Source organism: Nansenia antarctica (assembly GCF_963989245.1).
Source record: "Nansenia antarctica genome assembly, chromosome: 1".
NCBI classification, from domain to species: Eukaryota; Metazoa; Chordata; class Actinopteri; order Argentiniformes; family Microstomatidae; genus Nansenia; species Nansenia antarctica.
The window spans coordinates 43087601-43104998 of record NC_137674.1 but is presented as its reverse complement, the minus strand read 5'-3'; the positions used below and the strand labels follow the sequence as shown (position 1 = coordinate 43104998).

The 17398-nt window shown below is 47.8% G+C and overlaps 1 pseudogene across 1 annotated transcript; it reads left to right on the top strand.

The window, feature by feature from the left end:
* The first annotated feature begins 5846 nt into the window (after positions 1-5846).
* Positions 5847-16548, top strand: LOC308150161 (large ribosomal subunit protein eL8-like; annotated as a pseudogene). The gene is made up of 9 exons: positions 5847-5936; positions 8308-8428; positions 8696-8845; positions 9277-9417; positions 9635-9714; positions 10032-10162; positions 10539-10608; positions 10783-10854; positions 16516-16548. The product of its transcript is annotated as a large ribosomal subunit protein eL8-like (transcript).
* Positions 16549-17398: the final 850 nt, after the last annotated feature.

Below are 17398 nucleotides of genomic sequence, written 5' to 3'. Positions count from 1 at the left end.
AGCTCCTCCCTCTTAGTTTTTGATAGCTCCTCCCTCTTAGTCTCCTGCTGCTGAATCTCTTGCTGGTACTTCAGGAGGACCTCATTCTTCTCTGTATTGACCTTTTGAAGCTCTTCAATTTGGGCTTGGTGCTCAGCTTCAGCATTCTTCAGGCTTGTGTTTTTGACATGTGCCTCCTGAACAACAGCTCTCAGATTCTCCACCTCTTTGGACAGTGAAGCCTTCTCCCTATCTAACTGCTGGTTTGTGGTCAAAAGTTTATCTTGATCTTCTGTGAGCTTGTCCCTAAATGTCAAGAGTTCTTCTGTCTTGAATGAGAGCTCCTTGTGACAAGCCTCAGAGGCAGAGAGATTGGCCTGTACATCTGAGAGCTGCTTCTCAAGATTCTCCTTCTGAGCCTTGAACGTAGCACTTTCCTTAGATATACAATCCAGAGCTGTGATTTGCTTCTGCAGGTCTGCAGACAAACGCTCAACGTCCTGCTTGGAGGAGTCAAGTTCAGCAGAAAGAGACTGAGGGAAAAAAGTTGAAAGAAAAAGGGGAAAGGTGAAGTGAACACAACCAAAAATGAAGTAAAGCAAATGAACAAAAGTAATAAAATGCAACTGGAAGGGTTAAGCTGGTGCAAGCATAAACATTATGGGGAAAAAGATACCACAGCAGACACCACCCTGAACTTACAACAAATACATTGAAAACAGGGGTACAGCAATCAAACATTTTCAATTGAGAGTATGGGTTTGTGTGTGAATTATAATTGTGATGGCAACTCTTTTTAGGTCTATGTTAGTGATTTCTCAAGGACCAAAGTGTCTACTTTTCCATTACTTACATTTTGCATGTAAAACAGGATAAACACTGACTAAACCAGGAGAGCAGTTCATGGGTTGAAATATCAATTAGCCTTTTCATATGGCATAATGCATACTGCATCCAAAACACTATGCTAAATGATCAGAGCAGTTCCATTCAATCAATCAAGATTCTTTGTTTGTTTTTTTTTATTGGATTTAGATACACAATACATATAACACTACATTGAATCAACAAAACAAACCTCCACAATACCCACATACAAGAGACAAACAAACATAAATTACACATTATATATATATACCCATACACATACATACATACGCGTACACATATATACACTATATATGCATATTAATGCACTTACTGTAACGCCAAAGCAAATTCCTATATGTGTATGCATAATGGCAATAAACGTTATCTGAATCTGAATATATACATACATATACACAAAATTTAAAAAAAGATAAAAGAAAAAAGAAAAAAAAGAAATGGGGGTCAATATGCACCTTTCGCAAGCTCATCAGTCAGCACAACACACTAATCTATACACAGACTCGCAATGTCACGTGGCAGGTGGTCAAATAAGGGTTTCCATATTCTAATAATCTATGTTAGTGATTTCTCAAGGACCAAAGTGTCTACTTTTCCATTACTTACATTTTGCATGTAAAACAGGATAAACACTGACTAAACCAGGAGAGCAGTTCATGGGTTGAAATATCAATTAGCCTTTTCATATGGCATAATGCATACTGCATCCAAAACACTATGCTAAATGATCAGAGCAGTTCCATTCAATCAATCAAGATTCTTAAGAAGTTGAGGTACAATTACAAAACAAACTCACAAGTCACACATACGTTTATCAAACTCCATCTATAAGAGCAAGGTGGTAAACTAAAACCACCACCAAGCATCAGTTTATAGTACCCCTGCTTTCAAAGTAGCCCATGAAAAAAAAAAGCATAGCCACACAGAAAATGCTGAAATGAAGATGAATATTAGGACCATAATTTGCTGGTTGTTAATTGTAACATAAACATGAACATTTATGATTACTGCTAGGGCATTTGAAGGGACGAGCTGGGTTCCAACATTCATAAACATTTTCTCACACCCATCCTGACCAAAGGCACATTTTCTTACACACATCCAAAATATGTAGTAGAAGGAAGCAGGGTGAGCAACCTTAATAAAATATGTGCAATGACATTTGTAGTATAAAGTGTATATACAGTGCCTATAGAAAGGCTACACCCTCTTTGAACATTTTCATCTTTTTTTGCCCCAGCGGCTGGAATCGAAATACATTAAATTAGGATTTCTTTCACACTGATCTACACAGCCTACTGGACACTTACAAAGTGAAGTAAAGACCTGTTTGCAAAGGTCTACACCCCCCTTGCTGTGGCGCTCCTAAAATTAGCTAAAATGCTAACATTTATTCAACAATTTATTCAGATGAATTGAGTCCATCTGAGTGCAAGGATAATAGTTCATGTGATATCGGAATGAATATCATTGTCCTTGTAGGGTCCCCGATTTTAATAGAAAACAATTACACACTGTGTAGATTAGGATGTCACTACCAACTCAGCAAATTTCTCAACTTTCTCTTGACCCCTGATCAAGTGACAAGCACACCCATAACATGCTGCAGCTACCACTATTCTTCACATGGGACAAGGTGCACCAGTGTGCTGGGTTTGCAATAAACGTAATGCTTTGTAGTAAAGCCAAAGAAACTTATTTCTAGCATCACTTGAATTCATTGTTGCAAACACAATTATTGATTTGCATTTGAGCCACAGCGAGGGGGGTCTTTTACAAACAGGTATTTTTTTTCTTTTCTTTTATAAATTACTACTACAAATATTTAGAATTTGTATTTCTGTATTGCTGTCTAGATCAGTGAAACAAAGACCATAAAATCAGATTCCAGGCTCTGAGGCAACAAAATGTGAACATCCTGTATGTCTATAGCCACTACATGTGGGAATCACAGTTTGCATTACAACAATCAAACATTACTTAACAGTAATTAGCAGCCGCGCGCCTGTTGAGAGCGCCTGTTGAGAGCGATTCAGTCTCGATTGCAGTGCGAACACAAACGACGAGGTTAATTGCAACATTGTAACATATTGTAACTAACTACGCCCTAAATCGTAACGAAATGTAGGTCTGGAAGCGGCCTAAATCTACCTTCAATCTGCTTTTTTTCTGTTCTCCGGTCATAATAACTCGCTGCCTTTCTGCGCAGCCTGAATCAATTAGTGGCGGAGGAAATTCATTCGTGGCGGCTCGCCACGAATAAATGCATATAGAGGAAACACTGCATTGGTGGATATTTGGTACTAAAAGGCAGCACCTCCACAGAATCTGTGATTCTAATACACTGGAGACAAACAATATGATGCTATGATAAGTTGGTGCTTACCTGGGCCTTCTCCTTATAAGATTGCAAGTCAGATACCAGCCTCTCCAGCTCCTGGGTTTTCTCCCTGGAGATGCTCAGTTCCTGCCTCGCCTTGTTAGCCTGACCCTGAAGCTCCTGTGCCTCAGACAGGCCCTTCTCCTGAGAGGCCTCAAGCTCCTTGGCCTGGGTCTCACACTGCTGCACATGCTTTTCCTATACAATGCATAAGAAGAGAGACATTTTAACTAATTACATCACCAATTGTTAGGAAAGGGACAGGGAGGGAGAGAATGATCAGGAAAAGGTCTGGTCAAGTCCCTATAATTTATGTGTTATAGGTTAATATGTGGCAGCACTCAAGAAAAGGCATTTCTAATAACATTCAAAGCCATTTCGGTAGTCTTCACCAACCTCTTATTGTCCCTGACTTTCAATGTTTTATCCAGATCATCACTCACCAGGTCAACAATTTTCTTCTGCAGGCTGTTTAGCTGACCCTGATGTTTGTCTGTGATCTCCTTCAGCTCCTGGTCCTTCCGGCCCAGTTCCTGCTGTTGTTGCTCTTCAGAACGTGCCATCCGTTCCTTCTCCTCTGCCAGTTGGGTCTGTAACTCCTCTAACTGCCTAGGAAAAGGAGGGGGAGAGGGGGATAACTAAACTACTACTACAAACTAGAGGCTCATTCTATGGGACAGTTTTAAAGAATGATAGACTGAATATTGATCATATCGATGGCCGAAACGCAAAACCTCCTATCTGCAAAATGTTCTGATTTGCGGTTTTCACTTTAAATTATAGTAAAGGCCGATTTAAAGTTCTGCGTCGAATTTACGTGCGTAGCTTACGTAATCTACGTAAGGGGTCTCGCACTTTACACTTCTGCGTAGGCCGCGCTGCAATTACACCATCACATCGCTAGGTGGCAGTGTGTTTTCTATGCCCCTGTGCTGTGCCTCTTCCGGTTAGGAACTCAACGGAGCTCAAAGCTCAAAGCGGCATAATGGCGATCTTTTTGTTGTTATGCTTGTTGTAAATAAAAGTTCTATGATCCATTGAAATGACACTAAACTAAGATAATACGATGGTTATCATAATTTTTCAAATCTTTATTAATGAGTAATTACAGAAAAAGTAAATGACATTTCTGTCATGGCTTCCGCATTTTGGCCGACGAGAGAGTCGGAATCATGTGCTACCAAGCGGACCAATCACAGAGCTTATGGTTGCGTAGAAACTGACGTGTTCTTAAATTTTTGGAGATGTGCGTGTCAAGCCTCTCCGTAGGCAAGGCGGGCCCACGCGGGCCGACGCAAGGCTACGGCGTCAATTTTACGCAGAAGTTTAAATCGGCCTTCAGGCTGCACATGATAAGTCTGTCTGTGAAAAAGTGAATTTTGCAGATAGAAGGTCTGAAGTGTTGAAAAACCCACTCAATATAACAAATAACAGTTTTAGAATCACTAAATACTTATAATTTGTGAATTGGATTCACTGTATCGCCAGCCGTCCTGTTCCTAGGCTACTGGGTTAGAGATACATGGCTTTTAAACAAACATGTTTTAAAATGTTCATGTTCAAAAGCAAGGACTGTGTGATCATCTAATTATGTGTAGTTATGTTGATGTTCTATCAGCGTGTTCTGATGTGCTAAACATGCAGTTACATGTCAGTATAGCGATGTTTTCTTTTTAGCTGCTAGGTAGCTCAACGAGATGATACCAACATTCAAATAAGCAAATCTTCTTCAACTATTTTTCAATGTATGACACATCCTTTGAAAGCTTACAATCTGCACTTTCATCATCTCTGAACTGAAAAATTACCTTGCCCTACTTGGGGACTTTTTCACCAGACCATGTCACATATGGAGACAAAATTAACCTCAGTAAGACCTGATAAACCAAGATAGAAATATGGTGAGACCTACTTTAATATAGCAACTATCATGCCCAGCACATCCTCCATCTCCACCAGGTGCTGCTCCTCAGCGCTCTCCACACTGGTCCGCAGAGACTCATCCAGATGCTCCTTCTCTTCTGACACAATCAGCAGCTGTGATTTTAGCTCCTCTGTCTCCTGTGCCAAGACTGCAGCCCCTGCCCTGTGCCTGGCCCCTGCCTCCTCCAGCGCTAACTTGTGGTCCACCTTCAGCCTCTCCAAGGCACTCTTGGTCTCTACTAGCTCTGTCGCCTGGGCACCTTCCCCTTTGCTGAAGGACACCTTCAACCCCTCCATTGCTTGTTGGTGAGAGGCAATGGCAGATTCCAGCTTAGAGCGCCACAACTCTATGATGTCTGCATTTTCCTTCTCACCTTGGCTCAGGCGCATTCGCAACTGCTCGTTGTCACCGGAGAGCCTCCCGGATGAAGCCTGAAGCTGGGCCAGTGCTTCACGGTGGGCTTTCTCTTCAGCCCCCATCCTCTCCTTTAGCTCAGTCAGCTCACCCTGTTGATTGGCTTCCTGAGAGGCCAGCTGAGCTCTTAGTGTGATCACCTCCTCAAGAAGAGGTGAGGCAGTGGAGTCAGCACCCTCAGAGACCTGTTGGGACTCCAGACGCAGCCGCAAGTCGGCCACTTCCCTTGTCCGCAGAGAGAGGTCCCTCTCCAGCTCCATGATGCGGGACTTCTCGGACACCGTGGCAACCTATAGGACAGGACAACTCTGGCTCAAAAAGAGTGTGTTCTGTATACACTTGCAAGACAAGGTAACTGCTGAATATCCCTGGCATCGCGCAAGTCTTTGAGGAAGGGTCTGTATTGAGTTTAAATAGGGCCCTATACAAACACGTGGCAAAGAGGTCCATCATAGCAGTAGTATAAGTACATCAAATGACACTCTAATCCCACATTTGTAATACAGGATGCCTGTTCCTAATGTATTGCGCTGCCCTCTAGTGGATATAGTTTGGTGGTACCATATCAGTTCTCACACAGCACACCTCTGGTGTTTTGAACTTCACCCCCCAGGAGCTGCAGTGTCTCCTGGTTTTCATACTTCGAATTAGATCTGGAAACCCAGACGTGTACACTCTCAGTGATTCATTACATCAATTGAAAAAAGAAAACCAGCAGAGACTGTGGCCCTTAAGGATTGCAGTTGAATGCCCTTACCATGGAATGGAATGAATGGAATGGAATGGAATGGAATGGACTTTATTGGTCATTGCTACAGTACAGGTACCAAACAACGAAATTTAGGAGGTTACAGGTTACCCCTGGTGTTAGGAAAGGGATTTTTTTATTTTTTTTTAGAAAAAGCATAAATGCATAAAATCACAAGAAGGTAAGGAGCTGGTTTACATCAATAAAGGCTATGTACACAATCCACTGTACTATACTGCACAGATAGTCAACTAGGGTTGTCATATTGCACAAAGAGTATTTTTTCAAATTTTTATAACATTGATTTAAGTGTCACAGTTTGCAGGCTTGAAAATGTACATGTTTGTGCCTCAGCACTAGCTGCCATACAATCCGTCCGGACTGTCCTGGGCCCAGAACTTAGGCCTTTTCTGTGTTCAGGGCCTTGACGGCCCTGTGGTAGAAGCAGTCCTTCAGTCTGTTTGTCTTAGCGGCCGGGGTCCTGTACCTCCTGTTCGAGGGCAGCTTGACAAAGTGTACGTGCCCAGGGTGGGTCGGGTCCCTGGAGATCTTGGAGGCCCTCCTGAGACAGCGTGTGTTGTACAGCTCCTCCAGAGAGGGGAGGGGGGCGCCGGTATTGGTTGTGATTGGTATTGGTTGTGATACACCTAAGGGAGGAACACATTGGCTAGGAATAGGAGCAGGAGAAAGACTTGCAAGAGATGGGGAACCCCAGATAAGCAGGCTGGGAGGGTCAGGTGTCTGAGACACAGGATAAAGAATACATTTACATTTTGAAAGTGTTTATTTATTTATTTATTTTTTTACATTTGAAAGTGTTTTTTGTTTATATATACTTTATATTATAATATACCAGTCACATTCTGGAATGTGTCTGAATGTTAAAGTTCCATAAGTATAAGTAAAGTAATAGTTTTTTTTTTTTTTCGAGGTTCATACCGAACTGGACCGTTGCTGCCCTAGTGTCTATGAATGTATTTGGCAAGACAGAACCTGTGTCTTTTCTGAGAATAAAACCATTCCGGAAACAGGAGATAGGCTCCTGCCCTAAGGTCCATTAGGCTCAAGGATCATCGGTTGTCAAGGCTACGTACCTTGTGTACAGTGGGATGTCCATGTCCGCCCTCCTGTAGTAGCTGGATCCAGAGAGTTGACTTTACCACGGAGCTGTTCTGCTCTGCGTGCGGGCGTCCCTCATCTGTGCTGGGATCCAACGCAGCAGCATCGTCCTTTGACACAATGACAGATACAATATTTTTGTTTGTTTGTTTCTTTTTATTATTAGTACTGGATCTTTTCAGTTTGTAAAGCATCTTTGAGTGTCTAGAAAAGCGCTATCTAAGTCTAATGTATTATTATGATTATTATTCTTATGATTGCATTTTTTATATTGCCTTTAAATGACTAAATAATTAAATTATGATTCTATAATGATTGGAGCACTTTGAGTTGCAATGTTTGCAGGAAAAACGCTATACAAATAAAAGTTATTTGTAAAAAAAAGTTATTATTATTATTATTATTATTATTAGGTAACTAAAAGGTATTTAAATACTCACAGGTGTATAGGTATCCATTAATACTCTCTCTTGTCTTGGGCCTGTGTAATGAGACGGTAGTAGTTTTCTATTTAAACTGTTAGCAATAGTCAACATTGAATGTTCGAGTTATTCACAAGAATGATCACAGCATGTGTGTAGGCTACAATATAACAAAAATATGATTCTAATTCTAAAATGTGTCATAATCCAGTTTGGTCAACAATTGAACTGTCATTCTACCGCTGTAGTACACTGGTACTCTGGTCCAGGGAATTTCTGGTTTGGACCCGGACATTTCTAAACGTCACGTTTGATGTCAGACAAATAAAGTTTAAAACAATTCAGATTCCTCTAACCAGTTTGTCATGCATTTCTTTATTCCGACATTCTCTCCCCCAAAATACAAGTATTAATGTGACTTTTTCCATGACAGCCTAAAGGAAAGAAGGCTAAGGGGAAGAAGGTGGCACCTGCCCCTTCAGTGGCCAAGAAACATGAGGCCAAGAAAGTGGTCAACCCTCTCTTCGAGAAGAGGCCCAAGAACTACGGCATTGGTGAGTAGCCCAACGTGGCACAGCTGCTAATGTGACCGCTATGGGGATGTTTGTTTGATTCCCAAGAGAATGGGTTTCACATCTTCCTCCATAAGTTTGTGCAGAGGATGTAAACGAATATTTGCTATCTTAACAACGATGCAGACAACTCCACCAAGATTGTTGATGCACTTCCTGTGATTACAGGGTTCCTGTCAATATTCTTCAGTGCCTTCTGTTCACACTGAATTGACTTGGGGTACTGAACCATCCCATGGTCTGTTACAGGTCAAGACATCCAGCCCAAGCGTGATCTGACGCGCTTTGTGAAATGGCCACGTTAAATCCGCCTGCAGAGGCAGAGCTCCATCCTGTACAAGCGTCTGAAGGTTCCCCCAGCAATCAACCAGTTCACACAGGCGCTGGACCGGCAGACCGGTAAGCCAGGGAGACTTGGGGTTTATATTTTTGACTATTCTTCTCAATAGGCTATATGCACACTCTCTTCCGCATTCTGACTGCCATGTACTTTATTTCCGATGTAGCTTGAAACATATAGTTTAAAGCCCTTTTCCTTTTTACTTGCTGCGGTAGCGCAAGATTCCTGGATAAATCGACCCACATCGGTGAGAGTGTGCATATAGCCTATTGCAAGGTTAGTTTATGGGCTCTGCAGATGATGTGAAAGAATATTTGCTAACTGAAGTGCAATGCTGACTCCCACCAAGATCACTGATGCACCCTGCCCAAAGACTTACAAGCTGTCTTTTTAACTTGCAATCAGTCTAGTCCACTTCAGTGCTGTCCAATGTTGAAATGTGTATCTTTCAAACATGATTGTATTATAATACTTTCTATTCCCCTTGTAGCCACGCAGATGTTCTAGCTGGCTCACAAGTACAGGCCTGAGACTAATCAGGAGAAGAAGCAGAGACTGCTGGCCCGTGCTGAGCAGAAGGCTGCTGGGAAGGGTGACACCCCAACCAAGAGGCCACCTGTCCTCCGTGCAGGTGAGGCATGCTGGGAAACTATTGGCCTGTTTGGATTAAGTATACATTTCATGGCAAGACATTTTTGGCCCTGGTGCAATGATGTTTGAATTTCTTCACCTGAAACAAATCATGTAGTTTTTGAGCTTTTTAACCCTGAGCATCAGCCATGGGCATTGTTAGGAGTACCATGGAAGAGTTGGCCAATTGTAATGGGAACCGTGGTGTTTTCCTAAAGGTGTGAACACAGTCACCACTCTGGTGGCGAGCAAGAAGGCCCAACTGGTGATCATCGCTCATGATGTGGACCCCATCGAGGTAAGTCTAAAGACTAGCAAAGTCCTGAATACTACCTGTGATGTCAACTCCCCTTAATGAACCTGAACTATGTCTGAATCATGTCAAGTGTCAGAACGTCTGTTAATGGGCAAATATGAGGTCAATTGCAATGATGTTTGAATTTCTTCACCTGAATTAACTGTGTGGATGAAAACACGAGCTTTTTAATTCTGAGCAGAGACCACAGCCATTTTATGTATTTGAATTGAGATCAAGCACAACCAATATGACATATTTATATCCCAAAAACAAGTATTGATGCTTCCTGTCATTTCCCCCCCCCCCACCCCCTATAGCTGGTGGTCTTCCTGACGGCTTTGTGCCGTAAGATGGGTGTCCCTTACTGCATCGTGAAGGGCCAGGCCAGGCTGGGCAGACTGGTGCACAGAAACACCTGCACTTCAGTTGCCATCACACAGACAAACCCGTACGTACACACCGCAATCCCTGAAGAGGAAACATGGGCTGTGTTCCAAAATGCCTTCTTGCACTCAGTCTAGAGTGTGCACCAAGTACAGTATAAGCACTAGATAGGGTGCAAGAATGCATTTTTGGATCACAGCCATGGTGTAGGAACAGTCTGGGTAGAATGGTAAAGATGCATGTCAACAGTTACATTTATTAATACCTGTAGAAACTAGAAGCTAACTCAACCCTCTGGCAATGATGTTTGAATTTCTTCAACTGAACAACCATGTGGTTCCATGAGCTTTTTAACCCTGAGCCAAAGGTTTGAGTGTAAATCAGTGATGTGTCGGTGCCAAGTTGGTGATAATGGACTGAACATATTTGTCCTTTTTCAGTGAGGACAAAGGTGCACTTGCCAAGCTGGTGGAAGCCATCAAGACCAACTACAACGACAGATACGAGGAGGTGAGTTCCCAGCTTTGGTTGTTAGTCATGGTGGTGGTCGTCTGGAGAGCCGCTTTTCACCGTCTGTCGTTTGCTTCAGTTGTCCTGTTTGCACTCAAGTCTCCCTCACTCCACAAACGGACTTCTCCTAATGTCCCATTTTCCACTGTATTGACTCCTGACTTTATCTTCCAGACCCGTCGTCACTAGGGAGGTGGTATCATGGGCCCCAAGTCCACAGCCCGCATCACAAAGCTTGAGAATGTTGTGCCTCCTAATCTGACACGCCCCCGTGAGCCTCGTTCTGGCGCCCCCTCCCGGCCGGATTGAGTGGGCCGGATCTCTGGCTCTGTTTGCAGCAGGTGTGGGCTATTACGTTTCAGCCCAGCTGTCCCAATCACCACCTGGACAGCCGCCTACTTAACCCTGCTACAGACGGAGATCCAACGCTTGGACATAACTTTCTGTATGGACCCCCTCTGACTCTCATTGGATTTCCCTCCCTGGCTCGACCCCTGGACTCCCCTCTGGACTACTCTCTCATGGATCACTCTCTCTGGCCCGAAAAGGATCTCGGACTTTGCTCACTAGGGTAGTATCGCAGCACATAATACAACACCCCTGACCTCATACACGCACACACACATAGTATAATTACACACCCCATAACTATCGCCTGCATCACACCTTATGTTTGTTTTTCCACTAGTTAGTGTAGGGCCTATTTCTTTGTTTATATCATCCATAATAAATCATTATATATTCTCCTGGCCTCTGTCTCTGTTTCTCTGGGGTTCCACCACATTTGGCTTTTCCAGTTTCAAGGTGTGCATAACAGTATGTCCAAGCCATTATGAGCCAAGGTGGAACTCCAGAGAACAAGGGTGGTTCCCCGGGTATTGGGGTTCTCCCATTAGTCGTAGATTTACGCAGAGAGGTAAATAGCCATGCTACGCAACTTACCAGTCTGCAGGCCGAGCTCCAGAAGGCCTTCCCCACGGTCCAAGGCCAGATAGCCGTACTGGAGAATACCACCCGTGCCACCGTCGGGGCTGTAAATAGTCTCGAGACGAAGATGGACGCCCTGTCCGGGTCTCTCGCCTCCATCCAGCGTTCTCTGGACCTCATCGCCGCTGGCAGCAGACCACCCCCTGACACGAGTTCCATATCTGGGCAGATGACTAATCCCCCGGTCGATCCTGTGAACCCCGTTTCGCTCTATCCTCCTGTCGCTCACTGGGAACCCAGGTTAGTCAGCCCCGCTCCATTCCATGGTGACTTTGATTGTTGTCGGGGTTTTCTGACCCAGTGCGAATTAGTATTTACGCACCAGCCTTCCAAGTACTCCTCCGACGGGGCCAAGGTAGCGTTTATCATGTCTCTACTCGCTGACAAAGCGCTCAAATGGGCCATAGCCGCTGTCGGGAGCAGTTCAAGATACTCCACGGATTACCCCCTGTTTAAAGCGGAGTTCCGGTTCGTGTTCGACCACCCCCAGGACGGGCAGGATGTAACCGGCCGCTTGTTAGCCATCTCCCAGGGTTCCCGCTCTGTAGCCGAGTACATGGTCGAGTTCCGTACTGTAGCCACGGAGACAGGCTGGAATGACGGAGCCCTCCTCAGCCTTTTCCACAAGGGGTTACATGATTCCATCAAGGACCTGTTGGTGCGCGACGATCCCGGCACCCTTAATGAGCTGATTACCCTGGCCCTTAGGATGGATGCACGCCTCCAGGTACGACGCACCGACCGCGTCCAGCGAGCTGTCACGCGCCCCACTACCTATCGCGCCGGAACGACCCCGCCCCCTTCTCTGCCCATGCTGCCTCCTCTCGTGGCTACTTCCGGGGCTGGGGAGCCCATGGAGATCGGCCGCTCTCGGCTCTCGCGAGAGGAGCGAGAACGGAGGCTTCTCAACAAGCAGTGCCTGTACTGCGGCAAGGAGGGGCACATCATCCGGGCGTGTCCTGTCCGGCCAAAAGACCCAGCTCACCAGTAGGGGGCATACTGGTGAGCAACACCTCTCTCTCTCAGCCCCAGGTCACCCCCAGTCGCCTATTCCCTGCCACTCTCACCTGGGGGAAGGACACCCTGTCTGTCAGCGCCCTCATCGACTCCGGGGCTGATGGTTGTCTAATCGATGAAAACTTAGTCCACCAGGCGGGCATCCCCCTAGTCCTTCTAGACCGCCCCATCATGCCTAGGGCCATTGATGGCCGTTCCCTAGGAACTATCACCCACACCACTGGGCTTATATCTCTTACGATCTCCGGGAATCATACCGAGGAGATCCGGTTCTTTGTCCTTCAGACCCCCACGTCTCCCCTGGTGCTGGGTAGACCCTGGCTCGAGAGACATGAACCTCACATCTCCTGGGCTTCGGGCCAGATCCTAGGCTGGAGAGGTACGTGTTACGCCTCCTGCCTTCGCTCCGCCCTGTCTCCCTCTAGCGACCCCAAGTCTAAGATCACTCCGCCTGACCTCACCGGGGTTCCTCACATCTACCACGACCTAGCCCAGGTGTTCAGCAAGGACGAGGCACTCTCCCTTCCACCCCATCGCCCGTATGACTGTCCTATAGACCTCCTGCCTGGTGCCACCCTTCCTAAAGGTAGACTTTACAGCCTCTCACTCCCTGAAAAGGAGGCGATGCGTAACTACATTACGGAGTCCATCAACTCTGGTATCATCCAGCCCTCCTCCTCTCCCCTCGCGGCTGGATTCTTCTTCGTATCCAAGAAGGACGGTGGGCTCAGACCTTGCATTGATTTTCGGGCTCTGAATGACATTTCTGTAAAGAACCGTTATCCCCTTCCCCTCATTAGCTCCACCTTCGAACCCCTCACCCATGCCAAGGTATTCACCAAGCTGGACCTACGTAACGCCTACCATCTAGTCCGCATCAGGGAGGGGGACGAGTGGAAGACCGGGTTTAACACCCACCTCGGCCATTTTGAATACCGCGTCATGCCTTTTGGTCTATCTAATGCCCCTGCTATTTTCCAGGCCCTGGTCAACGATGTCCTTCGGGACATGTTAAACATTTTTGTTGTTGTGTACCTTGACGACATTCTTATTTTTTCTCGGTCCGTGGAGGAGCACCACCAGCACGTCCGGCTAGTCCTGCAGAGGCTCCTGGAGAACCGCTTATTCGTGAAGGGGGAGAAGTGCGTTTTCCACACCAGCTCGGTCACCTACCTGGGTAATGTGGTGGAGGACGGACAGATGCGGGCGGACCCTGCCAAGGTCAAGGCCGTCGTGGAGTGGCCTCAGCCCACGGACCGGACCCAACTTAGACGCTTCCTGGGGTTCGCGGGATTTGTGAGGCGGTTCATTAAAGGGTTCAGCCAGGTCGCAGCGCCGCTCACTGCGCTTACCTCCACCTCACGGCCCTTCTGCTGGACCGCCGCTGCTGAGACCGCTTTCGGCACACTAAAACACGTGTTCTCCTCCGCGCCAGTGCTGATCCACCCCGACCCCGAGAGACAGTTCATCGTAGAGGTAGATGCTTCGGACACGGGGATCGGGGGGGTCCTCTCTCAACGGTCGGGGGAGGACCAGAAGATACACCCTTGCGCCTACTTCTCTCGGCGCTACGAACCCGCGGCCCAAAATTACGACGTGGGCAACAAGGAGCTGCTGGCGGTTCACGAGGCCCTGAGGGAGTGGAGACACTGGCTGGAGGGAGCCAAACTACCGTTCCTGGTGTGGTCTGACCATAGGAACCTCACTTACCTTGGGTCCGCCAAGAGGCTCAACTCTCGACAAGCCCGCTGGGCTCTTTTTTTTAGTCGTTTCGACTTCACCCTTACCTACCGTCCCGGCTCCAAGAACGTCAAAGCTGATGCTCTCTCCCGCCAGTTCCCCAAGGCGGATTCGGGTGTCGCTGAGGGGGGAGATACCATCCTGTCCCCGTCCCGGGTGGTGGGGTTCGTAACCTGGCCGGTCGAGGCTTTGGTGAGACAGGCTCAGCGGGCCGAACCAGACCCTAGGACCGGACCCCCTAACCGTTTGTTTGTGCCTACAGCTGTCCGAGCCAGGGTGTTGGAGTGGGGCCACTCCAGCTGCTTCGCTTGCCACCCCGGCGAGCGGCGGACGGCGGCATTCATCGGGAGGAGGTTCTGGTGGCCCAATCTCAGGGGGGACACCAGGGAGTTTGTGGCCGCCTGTACGGTGTGCGCCCGTAGTAAGGCCTCCCATCGGCCTCCTGCGGGTCTCCTGCAGCCTCTCCCGGTGCCCAGCCGACCGTGGTCGCACATCGCCGTGGACTTTGTTACTGGGCTCCCTGTCTCCCAGGGGTGCGACACCATTCTCACCATCGTGGACCGGTTCTCCAAGGCGGTCCACTTCGTTCCCCTCCCGAAACTGCCCACAGCGGCCGAGACGGCGGACCTCCTAACTCTCCACGTCGTACGCCTCCACGGGATCCCCTCGGATGTGGTTTCTGACCGGGGCCCCCAGTTCGTCTCCAAGGTCTGGCGGGCCTTCTGCAGAGGCATTGGGGCCACCACCAGTCTCACCTCCGGGTACCACCCTCAGTCCAATGGGCAGGCCGAGCGGGCCAACCAGGCTCTGGAAGCCGCTCTCCGATGTGTCTCCGCCCACAATCCCTCCTCCTGGGCGAAATACCTGCCGTGGGTGGAGTACTCCCTCAACACTATGGAGAGCGCCGCCACTGGTATGTCCCCATTCGAATGTTCCCTGGGTTACCAACCCCCTCTGTTTCCCCAACAGGAGCTGGAGGTGGCGGTCCCAACCACCAGGGCCCATCTCCGCCGGTGTCGCAACGTGTGGAGGACCGCCAGGGCGGCGTTGCTCCGCGCCACCGAGCGCGCCCGGCGGAGCGCGAACCGGCGGAGGGTGCCGGCCCCTGACTACCAGCCAGGTCAGAGGGTTTGGCTGTTGGCCCGGGACCTGCCCCTCCAGACCTCCCAAACCTCCACCCGGAAACTCAACCCCCGGTACGTTGGTCCCTATCCCGTGGACCGTATCGTCAACCCCACGGCGGTACGTTTGACCCTTCCTCCCTACCTCAAAATACACCCGGTGTTCCATGTCTCCCAGCTTAAACCTGTGGCCGCCAGCCCTTTGTCTTCCCCCAGCCCGGCTCCGCCGCCGCCCCGTGTCCTGGATGATGGGGACCCGGTATGGACGGTAAACAAACTACTGGAGGTCCGCCGCCGGGGTCGCGGGTTTCAATACCTAGTGGACTGGGTTGGCTACGGGCCCGAGGACCGGACTTGGGTGCCTGCGTCCTATCTCGCCGACCCGTCCTTATTGGAGGATTTCTACCGAGCCAACCCCGGGGCCCTGGGTCCGTCGTCCGGTGCCTCCCCTGAGGAAGGGGGTACTGTTGTGCCTCCTAATCTGACATGCCCCCGTGAGCCTCGTTCTGGCGCCCCCTCCCGGCCGGATTGAGTGGGCCGGATCTCTGGCTCTGTTTGCAGCAGGTGTGGGCTATTACGTTTCAGCCCAGCTGTCCCAATCACCACCTGGACAGCCGCCTACTTAACCCTGCTACAGACGGAGATCCAACGCTTGGACATAACTTTCTGTATGGACCCCCTCTGACTCTCATTGGATTTCCCTCCCTGGCTCGACCCCTGGACTCCCCTCTGGACTACTCTCTCATGGATCACTCTCCCTGGCCCGAAAAGGATCTCGGACTTTGCTCACTAGGGTAGTATCGCAGCACATAATACAACACCCCTGACCTCATACACGCACACACACATAGTATAATTACACACCCCATAACTATCGCCTGCATCACACCTTATGTTTGTTTTTCCACTAGTTAGTGTAGGGCCTATTTCTTTGTTTATATCATCCATAATAAATCATTATATATTCTCCTGGCCTCTGTCTCTGTTTCTCTGGGGTTCCACCACATTTGGCTTTTCCAGTTTCAAGGTGTGCATAACAGAGAAGGCCAAGGAGCTGGCTACCAAGCTTGGTTGAACACCACCCAGTTTCATGTAATAAAAAAAAAATGTACCCTCAAACATGCCTGGATTTGTCATTTGATGAATTTGATAAATCGGGAAATCCTGATATTGTGACCTATAGCAGGGTTCCCACGGGTCCTTGAAATCCTTGAATGTTTGTGAATTTGAGACGGCTACGTTATGCTGTCTGCGTGTCTCCCACCAGCTGAGTCGCGCCACTTGCCTCAAGAAAGTTCCGGTGAAGTTGCAGGTTAAACGGCAGCAAGCAGCTGTAACTAGCTTAAATGAACCTTCAGATATGTCTGGCAAATGGAAATGTCAGGATGTGTGGCTCAGAGATCTACAAAGAATGGGTTCTTAAAGATTTACTGGGCATCCATATGGCCCTATGCCTTGCCTGCAGCAAGTCAATAAAACCCCACGCCACGGGCGAAGCTGCGGTGACAAGCCATGCCGCTGGAGCGTCACACAGGATGGCAGATACGGGTCCTACCCCTACTAGGGGTGTAACGGATCACCCTCCACGGTTCGGCACGCATGTGTACCGCGTATCAATTGCAATATTTAACCAAGTAATAATATTACTTAATATAAGTTAATATCTCTTGTAAATCACAATGTAGAGTTGCCATGAAAAGATACACGCGATAGTTGCGTGCTTTGTTTTACTTATTTTAAACATTTAAATCCGTTGTTTACTCACTACAATCCATAGCAACAAGTGTATTATGGCGGGTGCTAGTAGTAACGTTGGCGGCGCAGAAGAACTCGAAAGGCCTCCCTCGTCATTTAAATCCCACGTCTCACTGGATGGGGTTAGTGCTGTTGACTCATCAGAAAGTAAAGACTAATTCACAGAGTGT